This window comes from Sminthopsis crassicaudata, chromosome 3 (assembly GCF_048593235.1).
Source record: "Sminthopsis crassicaudata isolate SCR6 chromosome 3, ASM4859323v1, whole genome shotgun sequence".
In the NCBI taxonomy this organism is placed as follows: domain Eukaryota; kingdom Metazoa; phylum Chordata; class Mammalia; order Dasyuromorphia; family Dasyuridae; genus Sminthopsis; species Sminthopsis crassicaudata.
The window spans coordinates 119,080,464-119,097,388 of record NC_133619.1 but is presented as its reverse complement, the minus strand read 5'-3'; the positions used below and the strand labels follow the sequence as shown (position 1 = coordinate 119,097,388).

Genomic DNA, 16,925 nt, shown 5'->3' with positions numbered 1-16,925 from the left:
CATGGCCATGGACTTTTCCTGTTGATCTTAGTGATTGAATTGATTTCATCACTTCTATTTTACTGCAGTTAGTAGCTTAGTGCTTCTTAGCTAATTTGTACAATATTTAGTCTTTTGTAGTCAGCTCTAGCTTCTTGCTACAGGGAAAAGAGTGATAGATTTAAAGGCCAGAAATGTGCATTGGAATCCTGGCACTTTCATATCCAAGTTCTGTGACTTGAGGTAGTCCTCTCTAAGCCTACATTTTTTTAATTTTAAAAAAGGATTTAACAACACTTGCATTTACTACCTTCTGTAGTTGTAGGAAAAGTGCTTCTAGTAGGATTTCATTCAGTGAATGTGATTCTCTTGATTATTGAGAGCAGAATGTAGAAATAATTTGCTCCATTTCTTATCTCTCTATATGCTTAGGAATTCTAAATGACCTTTCTTGTTCTTTGCTATCTCTCCACATACACATTATATATAAAATGCTTTTAGTGGTTTTAAAAATCACTTTATTAAAGGAATAGGCTGCTGAAAATAAAATCTAAAAATAGTATTTTTGCATACAGATAAATATATGGCATAATATATTCTTTTGAAATGGGCCTTAAATTAATCTTTTCTTTCAATTTATAATTATTATATGAAAGGATTTGAAAAATCATGTATAGGAGCATTTGTTATAATAGAGACATCATTCCATAAATAGTTAGATTTCAGAAGACTGATTTAGAGAGTAAAAATGTTTTTTATAGATGGAAGAAGGCTGAGCATCAAAGTCTTGAGATTAGTATTTTATTGAAATAAATTTTGGTGCAAAACAAAAAATTAGCATGATTTGGCAATTATATATTGATAGTCTTAAAAAGGTAAACTATATATATTGATTTGTATGTCCTGCTAATTATTACTAGAAAAGGGTTTCTTATTGAGTATTATTTTGAATTTTTTTCTCACCTGAAGAACTAATATCAGTCAATATGTTTCTTTGCATAGTCTTAAGAAGGTAAACTGTTTGGGCTAGCTTTCTGGAAGTACTTTGGACAGGCCTTAGTCTCAGCAGGATAGAAACCATGAAAATGATCAAGAATAGAGGCTAGATTCTTTATTCTAGCCCAATCTTAGTACAGGAGGCATGAGAGCCACTATGAGGCTAGTCAAAGATAGAATATCTACCTTCCAGTCCTTCTTAGCCCTTCTATACCATATTGTAATTACATCATTACAGCATACTGATTATGTGTGAACTTAGAGAACCATTACATCATCATACTAAGTATTAAGTATATATATGAACTAGAGAACCATTATATCATCAATTCCACTGAGTTAACACCTTGTGTCAGGTATACTTTTCCAAAGTTCTGACCTTTACAATAAAGTATATTAATTTGTATGTTCTGCTAATTATTACTAAAAAGAGGATTTCTTATTGAGTACTGTTCTGAATTTTTCCTCTCCTGAATAACTCCTAATATCAATCAATACGTTTCTTTGCAAACTGAGATGACTATTTTTGTAGTCATAATCAACACATATATAATTTAAGTGGTAGCTTATTAGTTACCTGCAAATGTCAAAGTCCTTTATAATTATTTACTAATTAAAAATTAGCTATGTAAGCAGTTCCTGAAGTTTAAGCACTTGACCTCCGTATGACTCATACATTATTAATGATAACGACTGTAAACCCCATCCTACTCTCTCCCCACATTCCCATGACTGCCATGTGAAATATTTGAAGCTTTTAGAGAAACTGGCTACAGAAGTAGAGAAAGGAAAGAAACCATGAAAAACAAGAATAATTTAGGAGTTTTGACTTCAAAGTCATGTTAAAATACTCATACATTTGCCAGATTTACAAATTGTCAGAAACTGGTATTGGCTAGGGCTCTAATTAGTGGTCATTGATGATTTGTCAGTTGTTACCAGTTAGCTATTTGCTAGCTATTATTAATGATTAGTTAAAGTAGATGATAAATTCATGCAGTTTTGCCCAAATGGTCTTTCTTAGTACTTAGTTATTTGGAATCAAATGAATAGGTCTGTTTTACAGAATATATAATATTATATTTCAACAATTTCTTTTTAACCTTTCTATAGCTGTTTCTTTATTTTTATGGTATATTGTCAGATCTCTTAATTTTCTTATTTGAAAATTATTTGTGTCTATATGTGAATTTAGTTGAAAGACTGAACACATTACATATAAAATGCTTTTAGTGGTTTTAAAAATCACTTTATTAAAGAAATAGGCTGCTGAAAATAAAATCTAAAAATAGTATTTTTGCATACAGATAAATATATGGCATAATATATTCTTTGGGAAGCTCATTAGGAAGTGATACACAGCAATTTTTTCAATTAGTTTCCTTTTCCCTTCATGGAAACAAGAATTTCAAAGATGTGGACATTGTAAAATACATTGGTTTGTGGAGGAAAAGGGCCTTTATTGTTCTGACCTACAAAAATGAACTAGGTGGGTGGCTCTGTGGAATAACTTGTTTTTTTGTTCTTGTTCGCCCTTGTTCCTGTCTGTACCCCTTTCCTCTGCCATTCTCTCCCTCTCCCCTTTTGCTTATTTTTGAAGGAAGAAATTGAAATAAAAGTCTTGCTTTGGAGAAATTATAAGGCAAATGGAACAGACCTACTAACATTTTTTTTTATTATAGCTTTTTATTTACAAGATATATGCATAGGTAATTTTTTAGCATTGACAATTGCAAAACCTTTTGTTCCAACTTTTCCCCTCCTTCTCCCCACCCCTTCCCAGAGATGGCAGGTTGACCAATGTATGTTAAATATGTGAAAGTGCAAGTTAAATACAATATATGTATACATGTCCAAACAGTTATTTTGCTGTACAAAAAGAATCAGACTTTGAAATAGTGTACATTTAGCCTGTGAAGGAAATCAAAAAATGCAGGCAGACAAAAATAGAGGGGTTGGGAATTCTATGTAGTGGTTCATAGTCATCTCCCAGAGTTCTTTCTCTGGGTGTAGCTGGTTCAGTTCATTACTGCTCTTTTGGAACTGGTTTGGTTCATCTCATTGTTGAAGATGGACATATCCATCAGAATTGATCATCATATAGTATTATTGTTGAAGTATACAACCATTTCCTGGTCCTGCTTATTTCACTCAGCATCAGTTCATGTAAGTCTCCAGGCCTCTCTGTATTCATCCTGCTGATCATTTCTTACTGAAAAATAATATTCCATAATATTCATATACCACAATTTATTCAGCCATTCTCCAATTGATGGGCATCTATTCTATTTCCAGTTTCTGGCCACCACAAAGAGGGCTGCCACAAACATTCTTGCACATACAGGTCCCTTTCCCTTCTTTAAAATCTCTTTGGAATATAAGCCCAGTAGTAACACTGCTGTATCAAAGAGTATGCACAGTTTGATAACTTTTTGAGCATAGTTCCAAATTGCTCTTCAGAATGGCTGGATATATTCACAATTCCACCAACAATGAATCAGTGTCCCAGTTTTCCCACATTTCCTCCAACATTCTGCATTATCTTTCCCTGTCATTCTAGCCAATATGATAGATGTATAGTGGTATCTCAGAATTGTCTTAATTTGCATTTCTCTGATGAATAATGACTTGGCGCATCTTTTCATATGGCTAGAAATAGTTTCAATTTCTTCGTCTGAGAATTGTCTGTTCATATCCTTTGACTATCAATTGGAGAATGGCTTGTTTTCTTATAAATTAGAGTCAGTTCTCTATATATTTTGGAAATGAGGCCTTTATCAGAGGCTTTGACTATAAAAATGTTTTTCCTAGTTTATTGTTTCCCTTCTAATTTTGTCTGCATTAGTTTTGTTTGTACAAAAACTTTTCAATTTGATATAATCAAAATTTTCTATTTTGTGATCAGTAATGGTCTCTAGTTCTTCTTTTGTCATAAATTCCTTCCTCTTCTACAGGTCTGAGAGGTAAACTATCCTGTATTCTAATTTATTTATAATCTCATTTTGTATGGGTCATGAATCCATTTTGACCTTATCTTGGTGTGCAGTGTTAAGTGTGAGTCAATGCCATACCCTACTAACATTTTCTTGAAGGTATTGATAGCATTGATCCTTGGACCTATGAAACAAACCAGATACTGTATAAAGTTAGTTGAAGTCCCAGCCTTAGAAGTACAAGAACAACCTAATATACCATATAAATAAGGAAAAAAAATCAGACAGTAAAAATGGAGGTAACACAGAAATAGACTATTAAGGAGCTGGAACACATACCAAGGCTGCATATATTTCCATTTATGATTGGTGACCTTCATAAACTTGGAACTGTACTTCCATTGTTTGTTCATCATTTCTAATAATTCATAGACGTCTGTACAAGTAAACTGTGAAAGTGTGTGTGTTTTCTATGAAGGTGTTTTTGTGTCAATACAGTTTATTATTTGAATTATATTAATTATATGCTATATTAGTAGGATAGGGCCTAATTTTGATTAATTTCAATCTATTTTAGGCTTCTTACAAATCTTTTATCCCCAAGGGAGTGACGGATTTCATTTTTATGCAAGTCATTTCACCTCTTCGACAGCTAAATACTCCTATCTTACTGAATTCCTTCTTAAATAAAGAGAAATGATTAAATAAAATTGACATGGCAGTCTTACATAATACAAATATAATTCTACTCTGTTCACTTAATTTGATATAAGTTCATATAGTTCTCCCCACATTTCTTTGAATTTATTATATTTCTTATTTTTACAGCACAATAACTAGCATTCCATTATATTGATAAACCAGTTTGTTTAGCCATTTCCCTCCTTCCCTCCTCCCACCCTCCAAGTCCATGGCACTCCCATTATTTCTAATTTTGTTTTTGGTGCTGCTATGAATATTTTGGTACGCATGGTACCATTTTCCCTCTGTCTTTTACTTCTTTGGGATACATACACAAAAGTGGAATCTCTGGGTCAAAACAAATAGATTCAGTCCTTTCTTGAATAATTTAAAATTATTTTTCTGGAATTGCTGGCCTAATTCACAATTTCATCAATTATATCTTGTGGTGCCTGTCTTCTCATAATCCTTCCAGTATTATTTACATATTTTATCATGCTTGTAAATTTCCTATGTATTAAGAGATATAAAATGTGATTACTAATTGTTAACAGTTAAGCATTTTTATTCTGCAACAAAAGCCTTGAAGTAATATCTATGGGTCAGAGGTTTGGCATAATAGTCATTTTTTTTTAACATAGTTACACATTACTTTCCAGAATGATTGGATTAAATCAGAGCTTTCTCAAATATCAATCTGACCAAATCCCTCCAACATTGACAATTTCCATCTTTTGATGTCTGCCAGTTTACTGATTGTGAGATGAACCTCAGAGTTGCTTTGAATTAGATTTCTCTTATTACAGTGATTTGGAGCAATATTTCATGTAGTTTATGCTATTCTTCTTTTGGGAAATGTTTATTCCTCTGCTAAGACTACTTCCTGTCACACATCTCCCTCCCTCCTTCCCCTCCCCCTCTGTGTTTCTCTGTACTTTGCATCTAGTTTCATTGAAATTCTGGTCTACAAATGAGCATATGTGTTGTTATATAAGATTTCAAAGAAAAAAAAAAGTAGAAGTAAAGTAGGGATTAGTATTTATGAGTGGATGAATAACCAAATTCCAATAGTTGTGCTCAATATAGATGGTTCTTTATTTTTATATAATAGCTGTTCATTTATCTCTGACACTCAGAATGTTGTATATATGTGATCCTATTTGATTCTTACAGTAACCCAGAGATGTAAGAATATGGATTCTTTTGCCATAAAGTAGACTTGTGGCTTGCTGGATGTCTTATATGGTTCTAGGTCTTCTTGCTTTGCCACAGACCAGCCTTTTATGTTTGATTTCTATTTTATCTTTGTCTACTTTGGGCATTTAACAAGGATTTTCTCAAAGTGGTCTTTGGCTGTGGAGTGGGCTCTAAAGCATTATGAGAGGGGGTGTAGATTTAAAGAGATTTGACAGGAAGTAGGATAGCAGTATAGACCCCTTTGCTGCAGGTAGTAGTAAGGTTTGATGGACAGAACACTGGGCTTATTTACTGGATTTGTGTCATTATTAGCCAAATTAACTGAATGTCCCAGGGATGGTATTTCATTTTAAAAAATGCAGTGCTGTGAGAAGCAATTTAAACTATGAGAACTATAAGAGATCCTATTTATATTATCTATAGTGACTATGTTGACTTATATTTTACTAAAATTTTTTAGGTTATGTAACTTGCTGCTGATGTGGTAATTAACGCCTTTATACTGAGGCCTCACTAGTAGAACAGAATTATATTTTCAGATTGAAATATAGAGGGTTAGATTTGTGTAATTCATTCATTGGCTCTGCTATAATGTATCTTCTTGCTATCTAGATTGAAATAGGACATTTATTTAAATATTGACTCTTTCAAAATCACCTGAAAAGTATTTTATAAAAATCATTTTAATGATATTTGTATAGATTACAGAGGCTACCTTTAGGTGCACAAAAGCCTTACTTTTTTGGTTATCTTTAATAGTTGTGGTTTTCTGTCTTGTCATTTTTGGTTATTTTTGAAACTCAAAGAATTTTTATTATTTTATCAAAGTTCACATTCTTTTGATAGCTTAATAAATTTCAAAGCAAAGTACTTAGGCTTCTCTTTTTTATACAGTAATGACATTTTATAGTGTTTCACAGTTAACAGACTTATTGTACCTTATTTTCATGTCTTATTAAATATTTTTGAAGTTATTAAATATTTGATAGACTATAAGCTCTTTGAGGTAGGGACTTTCTTTTTTGTTACTATCTGAAATGCTTAGCACATTGCCTGGCACATTGTATAGGTCCTAACAATGCTTGGTGATTAATTTTCAAAACAATCATGTTAAGTAGGCAGTTTCATATGCTGTGGGTTATTTAATTTTTTTTGTTAATTTTTTTTCCTTCTAGATGATGATCAAGCTCAGAGAGTAGTTAAGAACTTTCCAAATTGTAAAGGTAGTACAGATGGAATGGGGTTTGTCCCTGGGTCTTCTGATTTCAAACCCAGGACTCGTTTTGCAATACTATAGATCCTGAAAATTTTGTTTTACATTCATTTTCTCTAGTTAGTTTCCTTTTCTAGCTTTCTTTAGACATTTTGTTTCTATTCACAGATTTGGCAAGCAAATTGACACATTTTTAATAATATAATGTATCTTGATGCCACTAAATTCTATATCTCATAGAATTGTCTCATGCAGAACTATGACTTTATAATTTTGCTATTGATATTGATCTTTATTTTTCTTCCTATAAAGCAATCCACATGTAAAAGACATTGAGAACTCATGATTAGGACATTGTTCCTAAAGGACAAAATATACTTTTTTGTAAAGAATTTAGAGCCCTTCACAATTTTATTAATCTATTTTCTTGGCCTTTCTTCATTTTTAATCTTCCATTATGATATCATAATGGATCCTCTCTTGAGATATTCTTTAGGTCAGTATCTATTGAAAAGTATAACTCACAAATTTTAACAATTTGTTTACTTTTGCCAGCCAGAGAAAATTTTTCTAAGTAAGACATACAATCAATAGCATAAATAAAATAATAAGAAATGATCCTTCCATGCATATGTAGAATGTCTCTTCATACAGGTTTATCACATTTCTTGTTAAATGGAAGGAGAACCAGTAGCTTTAGACAATATTCATGGAAATATTCATATGTAGGGACTTCTATGGCTAGGATATCTTACACTCTTTACATACCCTCTGAATATGTAGTGATGATTTCTACTACCATCTGCTGAACCCTTAGCCCTTTAGTCCCTTCAGGGCACCTGTTACTCTTTCTGCTAATCAATTAGCAAATACTTATTAAGTATCTACTTTGTGATACTAATATTAGTTGTTGGTGCTTTAAGCACAAAAAATTAAACAATCTCTATCTTCTAAGTAGGAAGACAAGATGTATGTGTAAGTGTACACACAATTCACACCAGAGAAAAGGATGACTTTGATCTTTGAGGAATGATGAAGAAAATCTGAGCTGCTTCTGTGCCAGATGAGACTTGCTCCAGTATGGAGCCAGCAGAGGGATGGGGCACCAAGGTTCTCAGAATGTTCTGCTTACTAAGTATTGCATTTTGTGGTCTAATCACACAATTAAACCTCCATTGTTTTATGTTTACTATTTCATTAAACTTTATATTACTAATATAAGTAAAGGGTATCCTAGAGCTACTGGGGAAATATTTACTTGCTGTAGGTGTTTTACAAGTTCCCAAAGATGGATGTATTTTTATATTATCTTAGAAACCATAAGTATGGAGTAGAAATTAACTTCTGGATGGTTAATTTTCTCTTTTATATAGTCATAGACTGGGAAGGATGAAATAATAGTGATTTTTCTCAGTAATCCTTTTGTCATCTATATAACATAGTACTTCTCTTCATCTAAGAGGGGAGGCAGAATCAGATAGGAAGAATACTTGCAAATGTGAAAAAATATTTGCAAGTGTATGATGTGTCTGAATAAAAATTGAAAGCTCAATTTGCTCAAAATGAAAAAATGTTTTGTGCATAAATATTAAGTATTCTAGAAGTGCAAGAGAGATAACAGGTTTCTGAGTATTTTGTAGCATTGTTAATATTGGAAATATCTGTTGGTCTTGGAGCTTTATGTTCCTTGCTATATCACTTTTTTTTCCAGGATTCACCTTTCATTCTCTTGTAATTTTTTCAGGGACATCATTGCATATCTTAACTTTGTTCATGCAGTTTGATCATCTGATATCAGTTATTAGGACAAATATAAGTTCATATAATGAAACAATTATTTAAGTTATTTAAGCTTCTTGTTAATAACTAACTTTAGAGTTTGTTGGATTTATCTGAATAATTTGGTACTTAGTATATGTCTTAGTGTCTTATATGGAAAATATGTGAGCCTTAGGAGATTAAAATGTCACAAATTCTGATTCTTTCATTTCCCTAACTTGATAATTTTTACTGCTGAACTTGGTTAACTGTCTTTAAAAGTCAGTTAACTTTCTGTTGGTCTTTTGGCCTAAAATAACAATAGTACTTCAAGTTCTTTATAGTGGAATTTCTATAGTGATGTATAGTAGAAGTCTTATTGCTTTATTTAACTAGCTGAAAAAAGCTTAGGGAGTAAAGCTCCCCCTAGTGCTTACTGGATAAAATGTGTATTTCTCTCCCTCTCTCCCTTACTTCTCCCCTTTGCCTTTTTTTCTCTCTCCCCTCCCCCCTTTCTGTCTCTGTTTTTCATTCTCTCTCTGTCTTACACACACACAGTTCAACTTGTCATAGTCTCCCACATAGTGTCATGGCTTTCATGTTTAGAAAACGTAATATTAACTTCAGTAATCTTTGGTTGTAAAGAATTGTTTTTCTTTTTGGCAAATGATTTTCTCTTTTGGTATCTTTGGGATTCAAGGAGCTCTTTTCATTTCTTTTTTTTTTAAATGGCAACTATTTAAAAATTATGCCTAAAAATCCTTTTTAAAAGTCCTATTCTTGCATAGAGATGATCCTGAAGAGGTTATTCCAGAAGATTAAAAGAGCAGGAGAGTCCTACTGAGATGGAATGGGGTCTTAGGGGTATGTTGTTGTTTAAGGATCGGCAAGCTGACTTTGGAGAAGTGCATTTATCACCTGGTTGGCTTCACACTGGTGAATTTTTTTTTAGCCACAGTGACTCTTAAACCATCTACTGAATTATAAAAGCGTTGGTATATGCCTCAGTAGAGAATGTCCATTCTGATGAAATTCCAGATCCTTGAATTGTTGAATGAACCATGTAAATTTTTAAAAATCTTTCTTCTTTGTAGAGTAAATTTTAAAAGGTTGTTAGGACTCAATATTTTAATTTTTTAAAACCTTAGTAATATAAAGTTTTGTTATTTGATTATTTCTACAGTGTCCTTCATAGTCACAGAAAAATGAAGAAGTTACCCTTGCTCCACTTAGGCTAGAATTACATATCTTAAGTTTCTCTAGTGGTTTTTGGCATCAGAGTACTGATTTCTAAGATATTGAATTACTCTTGATGTACAGTAATTGAGTTTGCCTATTTTTAATCTTCAGTATTTACCATAGTCATATACACAAAGAGCATATGATTATGTGAGAATCAAAATGCACATGTCTTCTTTGTATTCACTTAGCACATATTTATCTTCTTGAGTTCCATCTCAGTGAAAAATGACAGTAAGTCTGATAACATGGAACAAGATATTTCTCATGGAGTGGTATGATATGGCAAGAATGGATAAAAGCTTGAATATAGAATAATGTTCTTGATAATCTTGCAAATTGACTTAGACAGAATGAAATTAGTTAAGAGGTGCAAAAGAATTGTAATAAGAAATCCTTTGTTTTGAACTAGTTATAACTTGAAATGCTCATTGTTAGTCTTTAGCTGTCTCTTAAAGGGGAACTTTTAATAGTTTAAAAAAAACCTTAAAAATGTTTTAATTATGGTAGAAATTGAAGTCTTCACATTGTAAGAATTGATACTATTCAAGTCCTGATTTATTTAATTCTTTTCAAAAGGCTTCTGTTCCTTGAAACAGTGATATTCAATTTATGGGTACAATGTATTACTTTACTATTAAATGGTGTATTTCAGGGGTTCTGTTCATAGGCAGAAGATCTAAACAGCTATAAGTGGTTAAGGAGTACTCAGAAGATATAGCTAGAAGAGAAAAGAGAATAGGACGTTATTCTATTTACCTGTTCTCTAAGATGGTAATTGGTTTCATAGTCCCTTTCTCTTAGTAATTCAAATACACGTTGTAAATGGTTTTCCTTTAGGACAGATCTGTTCATATTCTCTCCTTCTATGCCTCTTTTCTCACAATAAATCCCAGTGGCTCCCTATTGCTTTTATTATGTAATTGGGGTCTCATCCTACCTTTCCAGTTTGTATGATTGTATAACAATAATATTGTATAACACTACATTATCCTCCTCCACCTGCCAGTCATTCAGATGGGTCACTAAACAAGTATTTATGTAAGCCTTTAATATGTGTAATGCACCTGGCACTGTGCTAGGTGCAATCCAGATTCACAATTAGTCTTACAGTGTAGTAAGGAAGGCAATTAGTACATAGCTAAGTATATACAGATAAAGATTTAGTGAAGAAAAAAGAACAAATAAAAGTAGTTAAATACAAGGTAGTTTGGGAGAATGGGCAGTTATAATTGGTAGATTAGGTAGTTTCATCTAGCATCTTAAAAGTCATATAATCAAACTTGTCTTCTTTTTATCGTTCCTTGAATAGGACATACTATATTCTTTCTTACTGTTGTTAAATAGTTGTCTTTTGTGACTGAAATGTATTCTCTTCCTACATCCTTTTGAAATTTCTATTTTTCTTCAAAATTCAGTTCGAATGCTGTCTTTTCCACATGAAACCATTCCTCATCTCCCTTTGTTCCTACATAGAAGACATAAAAAACTATAGATATAAAAGATATAACACTAATTTCTAATATTTAATTTGGAACATTTTGATGAGCACCGTTTTCTTAAACATAAAAAGATCAATTCATTCATTTTAAATGACAAAAAGCCTAAGACCTTACACAGCTTTAACTCCCTTAAAGTTACCTTGTTTCTTTTATCTGCTCTTTAGTCAAGAGGTAAAATAGGCACTAGGAGTGGTAAATAGAAATAGATTTGGGAAAGCAATAGATTGTAAAAAGAATATTATGTAACAGTTCACCAATATTATGTAAAAGCAGCCATGGCAAGACAGCCATCATAGGTTATAAAGTTTTGCTATTTATTAGGTGAATAGCACACAGGAGTTAACAAGGAAAGGAGTTTTAATAATGAACAAAATGAAAGACAAGTTCCTTAGTAGAACTCACAATTAACCAAAAAGAAGAAGCCATTAAAGGGAAGATCCTATAAGGTGGGTGAGAGAGTACTTCATAGCAGGCTTAGTCCTGAAAAGGAGTTAACAAAGATCTGCACCATGAGTGAACCCTTTATAGGGGAAGCAATATCATACTTTTGAAAGTCTCAGGGTTAGAGGAGGGGAAATAAAGGAATGAACAAGGATACATACATATTGGGATGTTGAAATTGTTTTAAAAAATTAAGGCTTAATCAAACAGTTTGAAAAGTTCGAAAAAGATTTAGAGATGCAAAATAGAAAGCTTCAAGAGTGGTTGATCTGATTAAAGAATTTTGGCCTTACATTATTGGAACAATAGAGAACAGTAGAGAATGAGAAGAGTTTTGACTAAATAAGATATGCTGGGAAAATTTTCCTGATTTTGATTCTCATTTTAACAATTCCTGAAAATGAACTATTTGAGGGTTTACATAATTTTATATAAAACTATATATATGCACACTGACTTTCATGTTAGAATATAAGCTACTTGAAGGCAGGAGAACATTTTATCTTTCTTCTATCAAAGAACCTGAATTTGAATCCTGGTTATGTCACTGTGAATCCAAATGTCTTGAGCCTCTTAAATCATTCTGAGCTTACTTTGTAGCTTCTTTCTTTGTAACCTTTGGAAGTTACTATTTTTTTTTTTTTAAGGAAATGCATATTGACCTTACTGTCAGCCGAAGCAAAATCCATTTAGGAAAGGAAAACTCATTAAAAATGTAAAATATTTCCTTCTGAAGCCAGGTATAAAAATTGTTATCTCTTTTGCTTCTGGTGCTCCATTTTTATGGATAGTTAGCCTGTTCATCTTAATTCCTTCTCCAGATGTTTACTGAAATATAGTCAAATTACAGGGAACACTGGGAAAATAATTATCGTCTAGATATTTCTTTAAACTATGACTAATACTGTGGTATCTACCTAATTAATAAGTGTCAAACTCTTATTCTCAGTTAATTTTAAACAGCAAAGAGAGGTCATTGAAATCAGAGCATTCCTTTTGAAAGAAATCAGAGGCTTTCTTTGACTTTCAAATCCCAAACAATTCATGTATTTCCTGTATTCAGGGTCAGGAAATGCTTGACTTTGTAAGCAGTAACGGTTACTACTAGGAGAGATCTTTTAACTGGCAACAGTACATTAACATAAACTTTGAGAAATATTGCTCATTAAGAGAGAAAGCTTCCTGGTAAATGTGGCAAAAGATTCTTACTAAGGATATATTCACTTATCAAATTTAGTGTTCCTTGGGAATGGCTCCCCTCTTCAGCTGGATTCCTGATGAAAAGGTAGCTTTTAATGTAATTAGTATTTTTTTTTCTTGAATTTTCTTTTGCATGATAAACTAATCTCAGGTCACAAGTCAGTCTTAGATTTAGAATTTTATTCTTAAAATTAAAAGGATTAATGTGCTTAACACTACCAGGTTTTTTTTGGTACTTGCTCATTTAATTATTACTAATTAAATAATTACTAATTAAATAAAATTGATAGCACAGTGCTCTAACATAACAGTTCTTATGGGAAGAAATGGCTTTTGATATCTGTGATTGTTTATTTAGATAAGCTGAATCCCTTAGTAAAGGTATTGAGGCAATAACAAGAAAATACTAACCCCAAAAGCTTACTCCTCTGCTTCTTGGCAATATTGTGATGTTCCTCAATAGTGTGAGAGTCCTGAAAGTTAAAGCTGTTTAAGGCATATTCTTTTTGTCATTTTAATATGCATGAATTTTTTTGGTCTTTCTATGTTTGAGAAAATGGATGTTTATCAAAATGTTTTAGATTAAATATTAGAAATCATATTTTACACTTTCTATGTGGACTATTCCTTTTAAAATTCTCTGTAATGATTTGCCGTTCCTATCTTTGTAGCGTTCAGAACTTACAAATATGCTAGTTTGTTTGAAAATTTTTTTACTGTTATTTAAAATATAAAACGTCTCCCATTAACATTTAACATAGGTAAAAGCCATCTTTTAACATTCTAACTGGCTCACAATTGTACTTTGAATTTTGATAGTAGTTTTTTGTAGGTGGTTCAATATATTATGTTGGTTCTAAATTATCTTTTGTGAATTAACTGTATTCTTATACTAAGAAAACAAAAAAAATTATGCCTTAATAGTCAATACCAAATGCCACATTAAATGGGTTTGTGTGTTTGTTTGTTTTGTTAAGGTAATTGCCTGGAGAATTTCAGAGCTAGTAAATACTTTAAAAGTTATTTAGTGAAAAGAAACAGATTGGATTTAAGTGATTTGCCCAGTGACAGAGCTGGTCAAAATTATCTTTCAGTTATTTTTACATAGAAAACCCATTGTTACCTTTAAGTAATCATGTAAAAAATTGAACTTATGATGAGAACTTTAGAAGGCAAGTGACTTAGCTCATATTCAGTCCCTTAATTTCCCTGTTTCTGTGACATGGGATGCCACATAAATAGACCATGATAAACCATGCTATTCTTTTTTACTTTCCATTCTCTTTAAAGCACCCTCCTCCCACCCCCAACCAAATGAGTGTCCCTGTCAATCTATCCTTCTAATCTGATGCTGTACCTAAAATCACATTGTCTGTGTAGGAGAATATAAAAGTTGAAAATCCCATAAAAGAGAGTCCCAAATTTTATACCCAAAATACATGAATTAAAGCATTTCCCCCCAATTTCTAGAATTGTATTTGTAAGTTGAGGAGCACCTAGTTTACTGAACTAGATGACTAATATTTGATAAAGTGATTTGTGATCAAGAAGAATTATTTTTAAAAAACTTTTATATTAGTTTTTTTGGGTTTGTATTATTACTTTTATTTCTAAAAATGCTCTTCTCTAACTTCTCATCCAGGGAGCTATTCCCTGTTACAAAGAATGAATGAATTAATGAAAAAGTCATATATAAAATACTTACTATGTACTGCACACTGGGTATGCACATATAAAGACAGACCTTAACAAATACTAAATAAAATGTATATTTCCACATGAATAATAGAAGAGAATAAAGGAGATTTTAATAAAGCTGAAAATCTCTATTACATAGCGTTATCTTTTCTTTTTCAACATAAACCGTTCAAGGATGATCTGCTCATCCAAAAATCTTTTTGACTTTCCTTTTGTTCAAAGAGCTTACTTTATGACAAGGAAGACAAGTTACAAAAAAGACCAGGGAGAGAGAGAGAGAGATTGAGAGAGAGAGAGAGAGAGAGACGGGAGAGGGAGAGAGAGAGATAGAGGGAGGGGGACAGAGACAGACAAATGAGAGTGAATATGAGAAATTTAGCAAAACCAAACCAAGTATGGCATGTGCAGTATTTTCTGATCGTTGCAATTTATAACATGGTGTATGTTGGTTTTGCTGATTTTATTTACCTAAGTTCATATTAGTCTTTTCAATATTGTTTATTCATAGTTTCTTATAGTTAAGTACAGAGTAATTCATTACTTTTATGTATGTCATTTTTTAAAATAGTTTTTATTTACCAGATATATGCATGGGTAATTTTACAGCATTGACAATTGCCAAACCTTTTGTTCTAATTTTCCCCCTCCTTCCCCCCCCCCCATGGCAGGTTGACCAATACATGTTAAATATGTTAAAATATAAATTAAATACAATATATGTATACATGTCCAAACAATTGTTTTGCTGTACAAAAAGAATCGGGCTTTGAAATAGTGTACAATCAGCTTGTGAAGGAAGTTCAAAATTCGGCGGCCAAAAATAGAGAGAGTGGGAATTCTATGTAGTGGTTTATAGTCAACTCCCAGAGTTCTTTCTCTGGGTGTAGCTGGTTCAGTTCATTACTGCTCTATTGGAACTGATTTGGTTCATTTCATTGTTGAAGATGGACATATCCATCAAAATTGATCATCATATAGTATTGCTGTTGAAATGTATAATGATCTCCTGGTTCTGCTCATTTCACTAAGCATCAGTTCATGTAAGTCTCTCCAGGCCTTTCTGAAATCATCCTGCTGGTCATTTCTTACAGAACAATAATATTCCATAATATTGATATACCACAATTTATTCAGCCATTCTCCAATTGATGGGCATCCACTTAGTTTCCAGTTTCTGGCCACTACAAAGAGGGCTGCCACAAACATTCTTGCACTATGTATGTCATTTTTATTAACCTCCCAGTTAATAGATATTTGTTTAATTTCCATTTTTGTTTTTGCTATGAAAAAAAGTTCTGCTACAAATATTTTGGGGTATATGAAGGTTTGTTTGTTCTCTCTATTTTTTTTAGTATGTATCTGTCAATGAAATATCTGGGTAAAAGAATATGGTCATTTTATTAATTTTTAAACATAATTTCAACTTGCTTCTTACAGTGGTTGGATCAAGTTATTCTCCACTAATAGTGTTTTAGCATGGCTGTCTTTAAAAAACCTCTTTGACATTGACTATTCCAGTATTTTCTTATCTTTGCTGATTAGCAGAAATGTGAGGTGAAACTTCAAGGTTATTTTGATTTGCATTTTTCTTTACTATAAAGTTTACAGCATGCAACTTTTTGGAGAAATTTTTTTCATATCCTGTGACTTTCCATTGGGAAATGGCTCTTATTCTTATTTATTTCTGTTAATTCCCTAAAAAGCTTAGATATTAACCCCTCAGCAGAGATACTTGATGAAAAGAAATCATTGCATTTTAAAACTCTTGGTGCTTTTGCCAGCCAGCACCATTATTTGAGAATCTGTGAAGTTCATTCTTAGTGACTTGAGAACCAGTAGTACTGAATTGATAAGGATACTTGGTAATCTGTTGACTGTAACACCTGACTTCTTTCATAAGCTGTGTCATGTGTAGAGTTCCTTATCTCAAAGACATTACATAGTCTTTCCATTACTCTTCAAAAGGAAATGATGGATATGAATGTATTACTTTGTGGCTAATACCTGGTTTTATCTAATATTAGTTAAAATAGAATTCTTAAGTTTAAGGACATTAAACATTCTTGGTTATTCATAATAAATAATTTT

At 32.1% G+C, this 16,925-nt stretch overlaps 1 protein-coding gene across 3 annotated transcripts in view; it reads left to right on the top strand.

The window, feature by feature from the left end:
• The window catches only part of TBC1D4 (TBC1 domain family member 4), a 212,384-nt gene that overhangs the window by 103,293 nt on the left and 92,166 nt on the right, over positions 1-16,925 (top strand). The window lies entirely within an intron of this gene.